The 21,045-nt window shown below is 34.5% G+C and overlaps 1 long non-coding RNA gene across 2 annotated transcripts in view; it reads left to right on the top strand.

The window, feature by feature from the left end:
* LOC144240522 (uncharacterized) overlaps positions 1 to 21,045 on the top strand; it is a 105,895-nt gene that overhangs the window by 34,696 nt on the left and 50,154 nt on the right. Inside the window, exon 3 of one of the 2 annotated variants that reach the window (XR_013337751.1) lies at positions 11,852 to 12,153. The exons of the other annotated variant lie outside the window; for it this stretch is intronic. This is a non-coding gene — a long non-coding RNA (uncharacterized LOC144240522). Of the gene's footprint in view, positions 1 to 11,851; positions 12,154 to 21,045 lie in introns of those variants that run through there. 2 annotated transcript variants of the gene reach the window in all.

The raw sequence follows: 21,045 nt of genomic DNA, 5'->3' as shown, positions 1-21,045 counted from the left end.
GATGGTTTCTGGGTTCGAGCCCCACATCGGGCTTTGTGCTGACAGCTCAGAGCTTGGAGCCTGCTGCAGATTCTGTGTCTTCCTCTCTCTCTGACCCTCCCCTTTACATTCTCTCTCTCAAAATTGAATAAACATTAATAAGATAAAAAAAAGAATACTCAGAAAAACAAAAACATAAAGAACAGAAAAACTTAAGGTCTAATGCACGTAAACTGAAGTTTCATTATGTGCTTAAATAATCTTTAAAAAGGGGAATAAACACTAGAGATAAAGCTATAAAATTAATCTTTTATTGACTCTTCCCTTGTATATTTGGCTACTTAGTTCCAGTTTAACCTGTCACCATAGAGTCTTTACTTAACAGTATATTTTTCTGTAAGTGTCCCTGATGACCTTAATCAGCCATATTTAAAATTCCAATTTTCCGTTTTATAAAACAATGGGTATTTTCATTTATCTTAAATTATTCTGCTTATCTAACTTGGTTATCTCTTACCGACTTTTTCATACTAGATAATGTGTTTCCTTGCAATCCTCTTCTCTGTTTTATAGAGTATGCCCAGAATTGTCACTACCCTCAATATCTAAAAGAGAATTCCATTACATGTGCTATCTACCCACTTAAAGTTGTCACAATTAAGCCTACTTAGCAGATACTTTCATTTTTTAATTCTTGCTCTGGGTAAAATTTTACCTTTGTGTTTAGACTAATTCTTCTGCAGTCTCTCTGGACAAAATGCATAATCTCATTGCATACTATGGAGTATAATTATTGTTGGTAGCAAATACATGTCACTAAATTCCACTGTTTATTTCATCATACTTTTCAGCTGAAGAATAGATCACAAATTAACAGAGTCAATGTAAGCAGAATTGACACAGCACAGTTCACATTGAAAAATAAAACAATTTTTCCCATCACATTTCACTAGCACATTGTGTATTTACTGAAAATAAATTCAACTTACTAACTTTATATATTCATTATTTAAATTTTCTTACTGATCCTAAGAAATAATAACAATAGCTTGATTGAATAGAGATTAGTGACAACAATTGGACTGTATGATATTATTTTCTGAATTTATTTACTAAATTATTGTATATTAAAAGAAAACACGTAGCTCTTAGCTAAATGTCATAAATAGTTCAATAATTACCATTGGAATAAATGAAGGAGTAATATACAAGCACTAAAATGTACTTTGCTTTGACACTCAAGATTTCTGTTATTTTTTAAAATATTATTTATTTATTTATTTATTTATTTAGAGAAAGAGAGAACACCAGCGGAAAAGGTGCAAAGAGAGATGGAGACACAGAATCTCAAGCGGGCTTCAGACTCTGAGCTGTCAGCACAGAGTCAGACCCAAGCCTCACACCCACAAACTGTGAGATCATGACCTGAGCTGAAGTCAGATGCTTAACTGACTGAGCCACCCAGGCATCTCTCAAGCTTTCTGTTAGTTTTTTAAAAAATTATGTTTATTTTTATTTTTGAGAAAGAGTGAGTGAGACAGAGCTTGTGTAGGGGAGAGGCTGAGAGAGAGGAGACAGAATCCAAAACAATCTCCAGGCTCTGAGCTGTTAGCACAGAAACCAATACGGGGATAGAACTCACAGACTGGGAGATCATGACCTGAGCTGAAGTTGGATGCTTAACTGAATGAGTCACCCAAACTCCCCAAGCCTTCTGTTATTTAGCTTCGTATATCCTCATGAAATCTGATAATCTACAAAACTGCTGTAGAATAAATAGGAAAAGTGGGTTCCAAACTATATTCATACCAGCATATCTCCTAATAATCCACATTTAAGACATTAACCTATGTTTGCGTGACTTAATTTTTGTATAAATAACTACTTGTTACCAAAATAATAAAGTAAAACTCCTTAACATAAAATGCAATAGTCTCTACAACTTGGACAAGCAAGTCATGTTGTTTTTTGCTTCCACCTTTCTTTACTCTGCCACACATAAATACAAAATACACGTGCACTTATTTTTCTAAAATCCAGATACTTTATTTCCTGCGTGTGCTCTCCAGACTTGAATGCTATTGCATTCGATCATACTATTCCCAGATATATATTTCTTTTCCTTCTATTAATCTTAGAGAAAAATCCCACGAGCTCTTATAACAGCCATCCCAAATAAAATTGTCTTTAAATACTCAATAAAAATAGATTTCATTATTTTCTGTGTTTCTATAAATTTAGAGTAAGTTTAGATTGTCACTTGTATTTAAGAGTATATTTTGTTTTAAGACTTGATTTACAAATACACACATACTTGCATAGTACTGGCACATGCACACACAGTCTCTCACAATAGATTAGTGCAGGACTGTAGTGCTCATATCCATTGAAATCACCTTGGAAGTTTTAAAAGTGTACTCACGCTGAGATCTTAATCCCAGAGATTCTTATTTAACTTCAAGGGTAGGTTCAATATATAAATACCTTTAGGGGCACCAGGTGGTTCAGTCCGTTAAGCATCTGACTCCTGATTTTGGCTCAGAGCATGATCTCATGGTTCGTGAGTTCAAGCCCCATGTCAGGCTTTGCACTGACAGTTCCAAACCTGCTTGGGATTCTCTACGTCTCTCTCTCTCTCTCTGTCTACCCGCCCCTGCTAGTGGCCTCTGTCTTTCTCTCAAAATAAATAAATAAACATTTTTAAAAAGATACAAATTGCTTTAAAAAGCAATCTGGGTGTTTCCAGTGCAGGGCCAGTGTATGATCGAGTTAAGTAGACATGTTTTCATAAGAAATAAAGAAGTAGAAGGAAAGGCACCTGGGTAGCTCAGTTGGATAAGCATCCGACTTCGGCTCAGGTCATGATCTCATGGTTTGTGGGTTCAAGCCCCGCATTGGGCTCTGTGCTGACAGCTAGAGCCTGGAGCCTGTTTCAGATACTGTATCTCCCTCTCTCTCTGACCCTACCCTGTTCATGCTGTCTCTCTCTGTCTCTTTCTCTCTCTCTGTCTCTCTCTGTCTCAGAAATAAATAGGAAACATTTAAAAAAAGAAAAAAGAAAAAGAAGAGGAAAAAAAAGTAGAATGAATAGGAAAAGCAATTATTTTATTATCTTTTGTAGAGAGTCACATAGGGCATCTATTCTATTAAGGTGTGTATTAATGCAAGGGTTAGAGTTATCTAAAAGTGAATGTTTGAAGAGTGTATGGATTCTTTGATTCCTCTGACTCTCAAGGCATCCAGCTCAACACAGCAACCATGCCAACATTTGCCTCAGGTAACAGAAATAGATGAAAGAGAAAGAAAAGGAAGGAAGGAAGGAGGGAAGGAGGGAGGGAGGGAGAGAAGGAAGGAAGGAAGGAAGGAAAGGAAGGAAGGAAGGAAGAAAAGAAAGGAAGGAAGGAAGGAAGAAAAGAAAGGAAGGAAGGAAGGAAGGAAGAAGAGAGAGAGAGAGAGAGAGAAAGAAAGAAAGAAAGAAAGAAAGAACCAAAACCACGGAGACTTTAGTATCTAGCCAAAATGGAATATTGGAAATGTCCTCTTTTGTCTAAAACAAAATATGTGAGCTAGCAGTTGCCAGAAGGTTTTGCCTCAGGAAATTTTGCATGCTACAGACACAGGAGCAGAAAGGGCAGGGTCCAGAGGTCTCTCTGACTTTAGGAGATGGCTTGTAGTTCAAAGTGGTATAGTTCACAGAACAGAGCACTGGAGAAGAGCTGCACAGAAAAAAAGCCTTGTCAAAAGTCCTCAAATCTTTAGCTGAGAGCTAATCTCTGCATGCCTATTAGGAAAGTGTCTGAAGCTAGGGGGAAAAAAAACACCCAAACAATGAAAGGGAACAATCATAGAAGTCCACACGTAGCCAAGAATAGCTTCTCTTCCCATTATCCAGAGTCAGAAAATTCATAAGTGATTGAGAATCAGGTGAAGTGCACAGAAGGGTTTTCCCTCAGTAGTAGGGCAAAAGTAACCAGAGACTAATTATTCTCTATGCCTTAACTTAGCTTAAAATAAGACCCAACTCCAGCACTAAAAGTGGAAATGTAAAATGGTACAGTAACATCAGAGAAAAAATTTGTCAGTTTCTTAACAATGACCCAGTCCTTCTATATCTTGGTATGTACCCAAGAGAAATTAAATTTTATACCCATACAAGGTTTTACATAAGAATATTCATGGGGCACCTGGGTGGCTCAGTTGGATAAATGTCCAACTTCACCCCAGGTCATGATCTTATAGTTCATGAGTTCAAGCCCCACATCAGGCTCTGTGCTGACCACTCAGAGCCTGGAGCCTGATTTGAATTCTATGTTTTCTTTTGTCTCTGGCCCCCCCCCCCCATTTGCACTCTATCTCTCACTCAGAAATAAACATTTAAAAAAGTTTTAAAAGAATATTTGTAGCACTTTTATTTCTATTAGCTAAAAATTGTAGACAACCCAATGTCCATCAGAAAGTTTGTGAATAAACAAATTATGGCATATAAATATAGTCAAACACTACTCATCAATAAAATGGAATGAAATATATTTCATGAAATAATATGGAAAAATCTTTAAATAACTATGCTGCATGAAGGAAACCAGAAAAAAATGATTATACAGGCACTGTCTGTACTTGGGGGAGGGTGATAGGGTGTATGAGACAGAAAAGTTACAAACCAGCACAAGGAAACATTTGTGAATAAAAAACCCCAGAAGAAATCTAAGTCATCCTATAAATATCTTATGTAGAAAAAAAAATACTTCTTTTATAAATTAAAATGTGGTCTGCTACTTCAATGAAAATTAGTCTTGTGTACCTTTAGAATCACCTTTTACAAGTCACGTTGAAATCATACTGATTTGAATTCTAAACCAGAATTATGTGTCATATATTAAGAAATGTTACATTTTTCTTTTTTGTTCCAAAAGCACTTCTAAACAGTCTATCTTAGTTGTTTCTGTTCTCTCTTTCAACAAGGTAAAATAACAAGGTTTCTTAGGAAAAGTCATTGTTCTGGAAAAAGTCAGAGGCGATCTTTTAAATTCCTAGCCTTCTATTTTGCTCCATTGTTTGTTCCTTTATTTGAAAGAGAATATGGTCTCTTCTTTGATTCCTCTAATTCTCAAGCCTTTGAGCTCAACACTGCAACCTCACCAACATTTATTGCCTCAGATAGCAGAAAAAGACAAATAATTTAAGAAAAAAGAAAGAAGAAAGAAGAAAGGAAGGAAGGAAGGAAGGAAGGAAGGAAGGAAGGAAGGAAGGAAGAAAAGAAAGGAAAAATAAGCAAAACCGTGGAAACTTCAGCATCTAACCAAAACATAGTAACAGAAATTTCCTCCTTTGCCTAAAACAAAATATGCGAGCTAGTAATTGCCAGAAGATTTTGCCTGGAGAAATTTTGCATGCCACAGATACAGGAATGGAAATACAGCATTGTCATTACTAGGTCAAGTTACCTTTCAAAACCCAATAGAGCAATTTTCATTTCACACAAAATCTAACCTTTAAATGACTTGCCATTGATTTTATTACCTAAAATTGCTCTTACCTCTTAAAATAAAAGTAGGAGGTTACCTCCCAAAATAAAAGTAAGAAATGGAAAAACATTCCATGCTCATGGATTGGAAGAATAAATATTGTTAGAATGTCAATACTACCCAGAGCAATCTACACATTCAATGCAATCCCAATCAAAATTGCACCAGCATACTTCTCAAAACTATCCTAAAATTTGCATGGAACCACAAAAGACCCCAAATAGGCAAAGTAATATTGAAGAAGAAAGCCAAAACAGGAGGCATCACCATCCTAGACTTTAGCCTCTACTACAAAGCTGTCATCATCAAGACAGTATGGTAATGGCACAAAAACAGACACATAAACCAATGGAATAGAATAGAGAACTCAGAATTAGACCCACAAATGTACAGCCAACTAATCTTTGACAAAGCAGGAAAGAGTATCTGATGGAAAAAAGACAGCCTCTTTAACAGATGGTACTAGGAGAAATGGACAACAACATGCAGAAGAATGAAACTAGATCATTTTCTCACACCATACACCAAAATCAATTCAAAATGGATAAAGGACCTGAATGTGAGACAGGAAACCATCAAAACCCTAGAAGAGAAAGCAGCAAAAAAACCTCCTTGACCTCAACTGCAGCAATTTCTTACTTGACACATCCCCAAAGGCAAGGGAATCGAGAGCATAAAATGAACTACTGGGACACCATCAAGATAAAAAGCTTCTGCTCGGCAAAGGAAACAATCCATAAAACTAATAGGCAAATGATGGAATGGGAAAAGATAGTTGCAAATGACATATTAGATAAAGGGCTAGTATCCAGTATCTATAAGTAGCTCCTCAAATTCCACATCTGAAAACCAAAGAATCCAGTGAAGAAATGGGGCAGAAGACATGAACAGATACTTCTCCAAAGAGAACATCCAGATGGCCAACAGACACATGAAATGATACTCAGCATCCCTCCTCATCAGGGAACTACAAATCACAACCACACTGAGATACCACCTCACGCCAGCCAGAGTGGCTAAAATGAACAAATCAGAGGACTTAGATGCTGGCGAGGATATGGAGAAATGGGCACCCTCCTACACTGTTGGTGGGAATGTAAACTGGTGCAGCCCCTCTGGAAAACAGTGTGGAGGTTCCTCAAAAAGTTAACAATAGAACTCCCCTATGACCCAGCAATAGCACTGCTAAGAATTTACCCAAAGGATACAGGAGCTGGTGCATAGGGGCACAGGGATCCCAATGTTCATAGCAGCACTCTCAACAATAGCCAAAACATGAAAAGAGCCTAAGTGTCCACCAACTGATGAATGGATCAAGCAGATGTGGTTTATCTATAAGGTGGAATACTACATGGCGATGAAAAAGAATGAAATCTGGCCATGTGTAGCAACATGGATGGACCTTGAGGGTGTTCTGAGTGAAGTAAGTCAGGCAGAGAAGGACAAATACCAATGTTTGCACATATAGGTGGATTAGGAGGAAGTTAATGGAGGACCATGTTGGAGAAGAAGGGGAAAAATAGTGGGAGAGACGGAGGCAGACAAACCATGAGAGACTCTTAAATGCTGAGAACAAACTGAGGGCTGATGGGGTGGGGGGAAGGTGATGGAGGGATGATGGGCATGGAGGAGGGCACTTGTTGGGATGAGCACTACGTGTTATATGCAAACCAACTTGAAAATAAACTATTTAAGGGGCGCCTGGGTGGCTTAGTCGGTTAAGCGTCCGACTTTCACTTAGGTCATGATCTCGTGGTTCGTGGGTTCGAGCCCTGCGTCGGGCTCTGTGCTGACTGCCGGCTCAGAGCCTGGAGCCTGTTTCAGTCTGTGACTCACTCTCTCTCTGACCCTCCCCTGCTCATGCTGTCTCTCTCTCTCTCTCCTAGAAATAAATAAAACATTTAAAAAACAAAAAAGAAAAGAAACTATTTAAGAGAAAATATAAATGACAAAATAAATAATAAAGGATGTTGTCTCTCTCTTAAGAAAAAAAGTAAGAGGTTTAATAAATCTTTAATGATTGTATAAAATACAAACAACCAGACTGCACGTAATTTTCTCTTTGACCCTCTGTTGAATCATTTTACATGAGGGTTAATTTGTATTGATATTATATTGACATTTGTTTTTCTTTGAGGAAGAAATTTCTCCAAGGAAAAAAAGACAAATCAATAAAACATAAATGTCTTCCCAGTCAGTACTCAAACTATCTCCTCTGTCATTAAGTGAATTAATGAAAGATATGATTTCTAATTATGAGAGAGATCATATTTGAAAGTAAAAACACAAACAAACAAAACTTAAAATTAAGAAAAAAATAAATACTACAAAATGTAAGAAGAGACTCAATTAAAAGGTTTCTGTATTCCTTACATTTCAGAGCATGATTTCTGTTATAATACAAATAAAGAAAATATTTCATTTAAGTGATTTTAAAGAACTTAGAAGTCATTAAAAATGACTAAAGGCCAAAGTCATTCTGTGCCATCAGATATAGGTGAACCATGACAGTAATTTTGAAAATGCTAGGAGAAATGCAAACTTAAATTAATAGGCTGAAAGCCAGGAAATTGGCTCCATGAAAGAAAATACAGTTCTTTACAAATTCAAGTATTCTTCCTCCAGGTCATATAAGTTATACTTATATCAATAAAATAAAATAAATGAGATAGCTAATAATTATATAATACTTCCCAGATGATAAATGTTTTCTCCATATACTTTTTTGAGAGAGAGAGAGAGAGACAGAGAGAGAGAGAGAGAGAGTTCATGCTCTGCAGCGATAGGTAGAAGGAGAGAGAGAATCTTGAGCAAGCTCCATGCTCAGTGTGGAAATATAAAACTATAAGTATTTACAGTATCACTTTTTCTCTTTTGTTTCTTAATAATACTATGAGGCTGAAGATGTAATTATTGTTTTCTACATTGCTTTCCAAACCCAGTTTATTATGCCCAACATGACACAGTCATAAGGCTAGAATATATTTTTGACATATTGCCTTTATATCATGGAAGGATATGAAAGTTGACTATTTGAAGACAAATTAATAGCGGATTTTTGGTACAATGTGAACTGGGTATAGCAACCAACAGAGGATGTTGAGGCTCTAGCAATTGCATAAAATTTTACCCCTGTATTCCTGAAGGAATAGAGGGGAAAAGGGGGGTCACCAGAGTCCAGTGAGAGCCTGTGTATTATAAGAAAGACTACTGAGTAGGAGACATAGTTGAAAAGCATCTTGGACCCTATAAATCTCATACTACAAATGAGTGAGAAAATAAAGAACCTGCTCTATTTTGCTCTCCTTGAAACTCCTGCTATTTTTGCTCTTTGGTCAAATCCATCTCAAAGCTAGAAGGCAAGGGCACCCAATTGATGCAGTCCCTAATAGTCAGTCTCCCAAGACACAGAACAGGGCAAAGGAGGGCAGGAAGGTTAACTAGATGTTTTCCAGTCTACCCCCATTATGTAGTGTGATGTAAAATCATCCAGAAAAGGCCAGTAGGGAAAATTAATGGGTTGATCTAGTATTGATGTGCTTGTGTATATGAGTAGATGAGTTCAATTAGTGTAGATTTTCAGTAAGTCATTTTTTTTTAGATTTCAAAAAGAGGCAACTTTATGTGAGGTAACAAATGATAAGACACAGATCTTACTTTCTAAGACATTTTTGAAATAAGGTTTTAGGAGAGTAATGTGTTTCCTGTGTTAATGTGCTAACCTATAACCATAGCTCATCAAATGCTGGAATTGCTCTTTTTCCTGGCCACTGAGGGGGTACCAACTCCAGTGCTTTGGAGTAGCTTATTGTTAAGTTGTATCTTAAGTCTCCAAACATCTTCTGCATTATTGTTCCTATAAGTTATTGAAGGCTATTTTTGGAGGACGACTTTAACTCTTCCCATCAATCCAATAGTTAGCTATAGCCAACTTCATTGCTGTAAGATTATATGAATAATCACTCAGATGTTTGCTGCATTATGCCTATGTCTTTTACTCCTTCTAGATTTATTATAAAATAATAAATTATTTCTAATACTACTCATCATTTAAAAAATAAATATTAGATATAAGCTTCATTACCTAACTGTAAATTATTTTATTTTATTTTATTTCATCCTATCTTATTGACTGGCTCAGTGACTGGGAGAGGGAGAGATCTGAAAGCTCTACAAGTCTTCCAAAATTTAAGCAAAGTACAGTTAGCCATGATAGATTTGTATTATTCAGAATATAGTATTCTAAGCAAGAAATAATTGTCCTGTATTCTGCAGCTTCAGTCATTTAAACTAAGGAATTGTTCCCAAATCCTTTATTTATTCCCCACTACCAAGGCAACTTCCTTTTAGTTTCCTTTTCTTCAAAAGTTCCTCCAATTTAACTTTCCTAGGTCTTTCTATTCATTTGCTTCCTTTTTGGGTAATCCATCTTTCCTTCTTCCCTTTCTCTCTTCCCTCCTTCCTTCCCTCCTTCTTTTTGTTTTTATACTTTCCTTTATTTTCTTTCCTGTCATCTTATTAACCTATTTTCCTTCTTTTATCTTGTTTTTTCTCCTTACTCTCCAGATTTATAAAACAATATTTTACCTAACATTCAAAAATAACAATATCAAAAGGCACAGCAAATATTTGTGAGAATGATAACATAAAGAAAATAAAAGCAATGTCATTGTGGAGTTCAAAATTGATTCAACTGGTGCTCTATATTTTCTAGATATGTAACAAGTATTTGATCCTAAGCTTCCTCAGAGAGGAAAATAAGTTATTTTATAAGACACATAGTGTCTGAGGTGTAAGATAAAAAGCCAGCTGAGATTCCAAAGGTGTCCCTAGTGGGTTTGAGCCCTGTGTCAGGCTCTGTGCTGACAGCTCAGAGCTTGAAGCTTGCTTTGGATTCTGTGTCTCCCTCTCTCTGACTCTCCCCTGCTCACACTGTCTCTCTCTATATCTCTCTCAGAAATAAATAAAAACATTAAAAATTAAAAAAACTATATAGATTGATCCATATTATTAAAAGCCCTAGTAAATAAAAAAAAATATTTTATAAAGGGTGCAATTTCTGGCATTTAAAAGATATTGTTAGAACGAATACACATGAGACTCTTTGCCAGTCTCTTCCGATAGCCTAAAAGAGAACAGGAACCACAAAACATGCAACCTTTTGTCTTACACTTTTTAATTTCTGTAGTTGGGGTGGGGGAAGCATATTTTTCTTTATTCTTCAGTTTGGGTTATTGTTTGAGGAATGTGTTATCACTTTATCAAACTTTTAAAACTACTTAATAATGAACAGTGCATTGTATATTAGTATAACTCAACAAAGAATAATAGTGAATTCATGTGGTGAGGGGTAAAACGTCTCTCTGACTTCTCCCCTGGCTCTCTTTCAATTTAGAGCCTGTATACAGCTCTATTAGGCTATAGTTTCCACCGACACATCTTTATGGTTCTAGTGAAAGTACAACAAAAATTCAGGCATTAATGTACGGAAAAGTTACATCGGATTCCCATTAGTATCATTATTTTCTAAACTATCTAATTTCATATATGTGATGATGTAGACACATTTACTCTGCTGGAAACCCGCAGTAGAAGAAGTCACCTAACACTGACTTTCAACAGAAATTACAGGATGCAAGACAAAGGTAGAGCACAGCGTTAACCATTTTCCTTGTTCTGATGGTGGAAATTATCCACCCTGGGCACTGAGTTTAATTGCTGCAAACAGCTTCAGAAGGCTGCACTTTCATCCCCATTGTAGGTCAATGAGCATATTTGCATGGTAGAAATTATTAGCCACTAGGCCTGTCCCCAGGAGAGTATCCATGATGCTATTCACAGACCATTAACAACAGAGTTCACCCATGACCAGCAGAGGCTGTGAAGAAATGCTCTCTCCTTGGGAACAACCATTAGTGGACAGATGCCATTCTCTTCAGACATATTTCTTACTTACTTATGTAACTCATACAGGTTTTTTTGAAAGTTGCAATAGACCTAAAATATTCATGAGCAGGCATATTCCTGGAGTATGTTCTAAGTGTTTGTTTTTAAGTAAAGCTGTTTTATAATCCTTATGATATATAAATGTGTTTGGGTTTCTTTGGTTCATTCTTTTTTGTTTAAATGTTTTTTAAATAAAATTAGTGGGTGGAAACATTTAAAAAGTTTGAACAAATCTAGTGATAGCTTTTCTTTAATAATGGAATTTCTCCTAAAAAGGTAAACCTGAAACCAACTTAATAAGACTCCTTAAATAGATTGATGAATAAACAAATTTGTTGTTGTATTGATCAACATCTAATATGTAGAATGTATCACACTGATTTATAAAATTTACTTCGCAGGTTAGTTCTTTGCAAAGGAATCTGATGTATCTTGCAATCCAGATATTAAATATCCATGTCGGGAAGATAATCTACATCCTGAAATATCACATTAATATTTGGGATGGAAATTTACTGAGAAGGAATGATATGACTTTAATCAGTTTGATAAATATGAACAGAAAGGAAAAGCATGATGATAGTTACCTGGAAGAAGAAGATTGCCTAACTAAAGTTTGACAGTCTTAGAGCTGGGATTAACTTTCCGAGATCAGTTGATTCTTTCCCTGTCTTAGAAAAAGAGTAAGTGTACCACATCATAAATAAAGAAAGCAATGTTGTCTTTTCCCCCCCATCACTGTCTTACTTTGAGGAGTCATTGCCATTTACAACTCTGACTTGAGTCTTCACTTAGTATATTGAAAGTCTTCCATTGAGTCACATTGTCTTTCATATTTACTGTTAGAATCTTTTGTAGTAAGCCATGATTTTTTATATAACAAGACATCATTTATGTGCATGTTTTACTTGCTTTGCACCAAATTATGGTTCAGAGCTTATGATGTTGAATACTTTTAAAGATATTTTTACTCCAAATGATCAGGTCCTGAGGAATCTGAATTCTTATTTATCTTGATTGTATAAAACAGCTATAATGCTCCTTTTATTATTACCAGACAGAGCACTGAGATAGTATTCTTCTATTCCTCAACCTCCTCGAGTCTGTTCCATCTCCTCTCTGACTGCATTGTATAGTCCCTCCCCAGAACCTCCTTGGTAGTTAAGACAAACTTTCCTAGATAATACCATAGATTCATTATATTTTTCCATTCACTCAGCAGCATGAAAGTTATGAAATGTAAGATGGAATTAACTAAAAATCCCACTGAATAATTATTGTAGAAGGTGAATAGCACTTATGTTTTATAAAACATCTCGTTTACAAATACAAGAATCATGAGCATGGGAAATGCTCACATACAGTAATAAAAATTTTCTCTCCAAATTAATCATCTTTTCATTGAAGTGTAGTCAACCTAACACTAGGTGACTGGTTGGTTACTGTAAGATATGGTAGTATATCAAGGGGACATGAATGCTGATGCTAGAATGTTGGACTTTCAGTCATAGCAATAGGCAGAACTTACCTGGTGAACCCAAATATATTGTATTTAAATCCTTGATATCTAGGGGCCCCTGGGTGGCTCAGTCAGTTGAGCATCCAGCTTCGGCTCAGGTCATGATCTTACAGACCGTGGGTTCAAGCCCCGTATTAGACTCTGTGCTGACAGTTCAGAGCCTGGAGCCTGCTTCAGATTCCGTGTCTCCCTCTCTCTGTGCCCCTCCCCCACTCACTGTCTGTCTCATCTTTCAAAAAAATAAAATAAAGACATAAAAATAAATAAATCCTTGATATCTGAAACAATGACTGCTTTGGAGTAGGATTGTGTGCTTCCACAATCTTGAAGAGGGTGTTCACTAGAACCCAGTTGAATTGGCACCCTGATCTTGGACCTTCAGCCTCTAGAACTGTATGAAATAAATTTCTATTGTTTACGAGCTACTGAGTCTGTGATGTTTTGTTATAGCACCTTGAGAGGACTAAAAGAAGACATTCACAGAGTGGGTCTTTCTCCTCCATGTGGTTATTAAGTATTTTACCCCAAAAGCAGCTTCTTCTGAGACTCAGAATATAGAATGATTTTGAGTGGTCCATCCACTCATTCTCAAACCTCCTTTATTGCTTTTTATTCTTCAAGTACTAAAAGACTTATACACCTGCAATTAGATACATGCTAACGTCTGATATGTTAAGCTAGTCACTATCACTCTAGAATAAATTGTACTATAAAGCCAGGTAACTGGTATAATTGAGGAAGGATTGTAAATATATTGTTTTTGGCTTTTGTATTGGGAAGAAAGATTTTCATCTTCCTAATATTAGAAATTCTCAAAACTACAAACAAATGCTCCATGAAGGGCAGCAAAAACTAAAATGATTAATGTTCATTACATCAGATTCTATCTTTGATAAGTTGCTTAAAATCAACACTAGGGCTTCAATTCATACAAAGATAATAGGTCCTTGGTCTGTTCTAATTCAAACCATTTTATCTAATTCTTCTTATTTATTAACTGTAAAAAATAAAAATCTTAACCTCACTCTTAAGGTAGAACAATCATTCATCTGGCCCCAGAATAAGCATAGATAACTTTCTTCATCTGAAGTTGAAATATTAAACTTTTAGATGTGGTATATTCTTGCATTTGAAATTTAAACTACAGGAAAAGAAACCACCCAGAACTTTTATACATAGTGAAATGGACAGAGAAGACAATCTAAATACAATATGACCATGGCAACCAAAGAATTCTATCTCAATAGCACTAGATAAGATTTTTGCTTAATTATGTCTTCTTAATATTTCATCAATACCTTAGTCACCATGTCCTGGAAGAGTTGATATCATAAATACATTGAATATTATCTTTAAATTTTTAATACAAAACACATATACACATATATTTAAATATGTATTAAATGTATACATTTTTCCACATATATACCATTCAAATAAATTATTTGAGTAATCAGGTATGCTTTAAAGTAGAGATAGAAGAAGGGCTCTTTTTGTTATGGCTAATCTAGAAATATTCTGATAGTGTAGTAAAAAGTGAACTGAATTACTCACCATCCAATATTGCTCACTCCAGGACAGTCTGAAATAAAAGGTATAAACAAAGAGTAAATTTTTTCAAATAAAAAAATAACTACAGTCATATTTGTGAACTGTTATTTACAATACCTTCAGATTTGTGTGGATAGTGCTTGGTGGATGAGGAAATTTATAAGGATAAAGACAGATAACAAAAGAAGGCAATAAGATAATACAGGGGCAGGGGAAATAATTTCTTTGATGTAAAAATACAGGTATGCATCTAAAATAGGCAGAATTTAAAGTTCTGTTATGTCCTGTGTTGTAACTATACTTTGCCATCCAGAAACATTCAACATATTTCATCTATACAAGAACACTATCGAGGGAAGAAGAAAAGAGATATATCCTGAATATAAAGAAGTAAATAAGAAAATGACAGTCGCTAGAAATGAATTACTGAAACAGGATTGCCAGTGGTTATTGGCATTGGAGAAACAGGTGGCTGAATGGATCAATCAGGAAATATTTTAGTCATTCATCCCTATTTCTCACCCCCCAAACTCTTAAAATATGGAGATGAAGTGTGCAACAGCTCAGATTGTATAGAAAAAAAGTTCATGATATTCTATCTAAAATCTGAAGGAAAATGTGTCCCTAAAACTGGAAGTTTGTGACATATGTACGTCTGTTTATGCACATGAATGCTTAGACATATTTGTGTTTGTGCTGATGTTCATTTCAGGCAAACGTATCTCTTTATGACTGGGTTAATTATTTATCTAACACTTTTATTTATGTTCACACACATTATTTTGAATTTAAAAGATCATTTGGGAATTTTTGAAGGAGAAGGAGATGATAAACAACCATTGAAAGATTATTAAGTGTAAGATTATCATACATTTTCTGATTAAGTCCTCACAGGAACCTAAATTTCGAGAATCTTCCACAATATTTAGACTATAATTTAGTACTATTTGTATTAGATATTTATTGCCTTAATAATGGTCTATAAGAAAAAAAAAGTCTCAGTGACACACACTAGTTGTATCCATTAATCATGAACCTAGTGCAGTTGATATGTGAGTCCTAATATTAACAGTACTTGCCCACATGTCTATAGGTCAGCTGGCTGTTGGCTAATGTAAGAGGCCTCAGCTGAGATGCTGAGGTAAACCTGACTGCTCTGTAGATCTCATCCCTCAACAAACTCGTTGGTATGTCTTTTTCATGGTGATAGCAGACGGAAAAAAGCACAAGCAAAACTGTGCAAATGCTTTATCAAGTCTCTGCTTGTATCATACCTTCTAGAATTCCATTTACCAAAGCAAATCACATGACTAGGACCAGAATCAGAATGAGAGAGACTTATAAAGTTAAACGATAAAAAGTGTAGACCCAGAAATAGATGGAAACTAATGCTCTTCAAGGAAATTAATCTACCACATCATAAAACATATTTTTTATTTATTTCTTTTATCTCTATCTCTATCTAGCTTAAAAAGAAGAAATATAACAACACTCAAGGGCAGAATTTATGACACCGATGTCTTTTGAAAACCTTACATCCTTTATAATGTAAACCACAATAATTGAAACATAGTAGGTGTACAGTAAATATTACTGATATTCTTGGAACTCAGAACATTTATAAAATTTATCTGAGCCTCTGAAAGTGGAGGCACATGCCGCCAGACTTCTGATGTTGTTGGATTCAGTGGTTCCAGCAGCGATGCCGCATACTACCTGTTTTCATTGTTAGCCATTCTAGGGCAAAGAATTAAACAACAACAACAACAAAAAAACAAGTTGAATACTACCAAATTAATCTCTTTTAATTGTGTTAGCATCAAACAGACTGGAAAATAATTGTCCAAATTTAGAAGACTTAATTCGGCAAGTGACTTAACACTTTCAATTTCAGGTAATGTTATTCTCATTCATCCTGCTAAGAACTAGACTGTTAAAAATTGAGTAAGTCCCCTTAGAAATCTACCTTTGTGGGAGATCTTAATCTAAGATATCTTTTAATGCATTCTTGTGATAAATTTAAGCATGTCAGGAGGCTTCTTTTAAGTTCTACTTTCCACCTTATAGTAGTGAACTATGTCGTCTTAGGTCACTTGAATTTAAAAAATGATACAGTCAAAAATATTTTACAAAATTTCTACTAAAACTTAAAAGGTTGTTAATATGGAAAATGGAAAGACAGAAATGGTGAACTTAAATTATGCTTTGAATATTTATTTGACCATCTCATTATCTCATTTTAGAGTATGAAAAGTATCACAATGAAATTTTCTTTGTCTTCTTTCTTTTCAAATATAAAATTTAATCTAATAATATTTTAATAATTATTATAACTCAANAAGCAATCTTTTAACCTTAGTAGTATTTCACCAATCATAAACAAATACTAATAGTACAGAAAAATTAACTGTTAATTTGGTAACATTCTGATTAGCAGGTTATAAAGAACATAAAAAACTGCTAGCACAAATGTGGAAATTGTCATGGAAAAAAAATACTGCATAATTGAGAGCAATCTTCAAAGCAGTCTGGAATTCTATATTCATTTTAATTTAGGGAGGGAGAAATGAGTTGTATTTTATAAAGAAAAATTCTGGATTAATATATGTTAATAAATTAATAATAATAAATGAAATAAACATTTAAAGAAAAGAACAACATATTTTTAAATATTTTACTCTAAGTTATATGCAATAAGTTTTAATTTTTAAAATGTTTATTTTAGAGAGAGAGAGAACAGAGGAAGGCAGAGAGAGAGGGAGACGCAGAATCTGAATTATGCTCCAGGCTCTGAGCTGTCAGCACAGAGCATGAAGTGGGGCTCAAACGCATGAATCATGAGATGATGACCTGAGCCACAGTTGGACACTTAACTGACTGAGCGACTCAGGTGCCCCTGCAATAAATTTTAAGTAGAAATAGTGCAGGAAATGTACCATGCTGTTCTCTTTGAGTTTGATGCCTCTGACTTTCTTGAACTCCAAGAACCACTTCTACAGAACTTTCAGTATCAACATCAAATATATCTCTTCTGAAAGACAATTACTCAGAAAAAATGACTTATCTATTGCTTATTTTGCATTATGGGGTTTACAACATTTTTCACCATTGAATCTGATAGAACTTACCTAGAAAAAATAAATTATAAATCTTTTCTTCATTTTATCTATGTTTTACTTTCATAGCTCCTTAAAGATCTATTTACTGAATAATCCAGTCTATAGAACTAGTTTACAAGTTTTCTAATATTCTTCCTTAGTCTGAAAAATGCTGGAAGTATATTATTGGTTTATTCACATGCACAAGACCTAGGACTCAGTACCATTTTATTTACTTCACACTTTAGCTCAGGATCTGGGATATCACAAACAAGTATGGGTTTTTACCCACTCTGACCGCTTTTGTATTATATTTTGCTGCCAATCTAAGGACACATTGTCTTTGTTGCTTACTGCACTGTGATTATTCTCATTTCCCTGCTTGGTCCCAGTTTATTCCATTTTTATTTTAGGAATAAAGCATTGTTTTAAACTTTGGGTGGAACATTGGCATTCCTGGAGAGGAAAAATTGTTTTCTCTCACCTTCAAGGTTCTGTTGACTGGTCTAAGAATTAAACTGGTATGAGGCAGATTAATAGAAAAAAAAAAATAAAGTTTAGTTACACGCAGCCAGAAGATCAGTAATAAAAGTGAGACCAAAAGAAATGATCAAAGCATTCAGCTTTAATAAATTTTAGACAAACAACAAACACATATATCTGAGAAATTGACAAGACAAATAAAACAGGTTTGGGAGTTTCAATCAGTAAACAGAATTTGGGGAAGTACAGTAAATTAGTAAAAGTATCAAGATTTGTTTAGATAAGCTTCCGTGGCCCTGAATTCCCTGTCTGTTATAGTAAGGATGTCTCTCTACCTGCAGATACTTTTCACATGGTACATTTCACAAGGGAGATTTATTTCCTACTTTCTGGAATCAGAGTGTTCTGTTTACACTAGCTGTTCCTTAAATAACTTTAATTTAAAATAATCTTTATGCCATTGTGACATATTTTGTGGTAGCCTCCACTGAGCCTACACAACATCTTAAAAATCTTCTTTTGGGTAGATTTTGCCTGACTACCAGCAAGGAACCTAAAATGTGTTAAAAGTTTTCTTAGGATGAATTTTGCCATCTTCTTGCCTCTCTTTAGTATTTTCCATTGATATGCTTTGTACTATGATTTGAATATCTAGGAATTATCATGAGTATTCGACCAAAGGAACCACGAAAAACAAACTAAAGAGGAAATGTCAAAGGCAAAACCCAAAAAGAAATTTCTTTAGATCAGGTCACAGTACTGGTGCCATTACCTAGATTGGATCTGGGAATGGTGTGGAAAACCAGAAGTTTAAAGAGAAGTCAGAAGATAGTTTGAAACATAACCTGAATTAAGCTAGAGGTGTAAACTGAGAATATAAAAGCCAATTTGGGAATATCGTACTGTCAAGTGACAATAATAAGACTATTGACTCTTTATGGATGGAATGTAGATGTAGTGAAGTTAAAGCAGTTAAAGTGATATTAGCATATTTTATAATTTATTTCATGAAAAGTCTACTATGTGTTATCATGTTGAGAATCTTTTATTAATAACAAATAATAAAATGGCAAATGATGGAGATATCTGTCATATATTTAATATCAGGTCTTGTGTGCCTTAAAGTCTGAAAAATTCTTCCACTATTAATGCCATCAAGATAATCTGGGCCAGCCCGTATAGTGTTGGACACCTTGAGGAAGGGATTATTTCAGATAATTTTTAAGTGTTTGATCAAGATTAAGTTGCCTGAATTATTTATATAATAGCACATACAACATTGGAAATAAACATGGGGATGAGACCACTTGCTCAATGGTCAGTACAATACAATACAATAATACAAAATAAAATATTTCTAGGCTTTAGTACTATTGTGCATTTAAAGAGCTTAAAATTATTCATTCCTACTCTGATTTTGCATTACTATGATCCAATGTTGTTAAATATAATAATTACCACCATGAGGACAATCGTATAAGATGATCTTCCAAAATTATTCTTCAAATACAGTTGACTATTTAAAAAAAAATCTTTCATACCTAAAACATATGCAATAAGTAAGAATGTAGAAGAACTCTTCTCAAAGATGGACACAGATCTATGGACCAAGTACCTTGAGGAAGCCCATAAACATAGGAGAATATGGTTGGTCACTGGGGCAATACTCTAATTTTGCCCATGTTAGTGAAATGAGAAACCTTCTACAGATTTTTTTCTAGCTTGAAAACCAAGGAATTTAAGCCATATTCTAAGGAGTATAGGAGGCTATGTAGTCTTAATTAATTATGGTTCAGAAATATATGTATGAATCCAATCTAAATTGCAGCTAACTAAGGCAATGGAGTTTCAGCAGTACTCGGTCAATATTCAGAATGACTCAGAAGAAACGTCAAGGTCTAAGGTCTACAGAGGGAGCCTATCATACCAGAACATTTAGCTAAGAATATGTTTTATTATTAGTTAATGTGCAAGTACTTTGTCTCTAACGTGGCAGAGCTGTAATGTGCCATTGATGATCATTCAAGTGAATAAACACACCACAGAGACTTTGATGCACCGATCTCTTACTTTTTCAAAAATAGTATACTTTTCTATTCTTAATAAAATTATAGTTTTATTAAATACTAATTTATTGCAAAACGTTATATTTATTATTAAATCTTTCATTGTCTATACACTATACACTCATCTTTGTTTTAAATTCTGTTCCCAGTTCTTTTCTCTTTCTTCACTTTCCCCTCCATTCTACCCCTGCCCTTACCTTCATTTTTTGTTGTATCTACTCATTTGTTTTTTATTCCTTCTTTCTTCACAATTGTTATTTAGCACATGCTGGGGTTTATCTAATATGCTAGTCAATTGTATATTATATTTTATATTATACATAAATATATATTATACATAACATATATGTTTCCAACTGTTCATTGCTATTCATTACCCAATTTATTATTGATCAATTTTCTATATACATTTATTTATGCTATTTGATATTTACTAAACACTTTTACTACTTGCATATATACATACCTATTATATATTTTTTATGTATTTGCCTACATATGTTTATATATACATAGATACGCACATATACACATAAACTTGGAATTCATTGTCTAGTTAGTGTTTGGTAAACTAAGACACATTAGTCAAAGCCAGGCCACTGCTTGTTTCTATAAATAAAGATTTATTGGATCACAGGCACATACATTTTTTAAATATATTATCTATGGCTGCTTTTGTGTCACAGCAGAGTATCTATGACAAAGACTTTATGGTCCTTTAAACTCTAAATATTTACTATTTGTTTTTCTTCCATAACAAGTTTGCCTATCCCTGGTTTTGTTTTCTTTTTAAGCAGTATTTTCATACACAGTATTTTTTCATGTGTTTATTAATTGATTAAAAAATATCAAGGTTAAAATAGATTCCACTGGACATT

The sequence above is a fragment of the Crocuta crocuta genome, unplaced genomic scaffold (assembly GCF_008692635.1).
Source record: "Crocuta crocuta isolate KB4526 unplaced genomic scaffold, BGI_CrCroc_1.0 scaffold6, whole genome shotgun sequence".
NCBI lineage: Eukaryota > Metazoa > Chordata > Mammalia > Carnivora > Hyaenidae > Crocuta > Crocuta crocuta.
The sequence above is the reverse complement of the archived record's forward strand: the minus strand, read 5'-3'. Positions and strand labels throughout refer to the sequence as shown.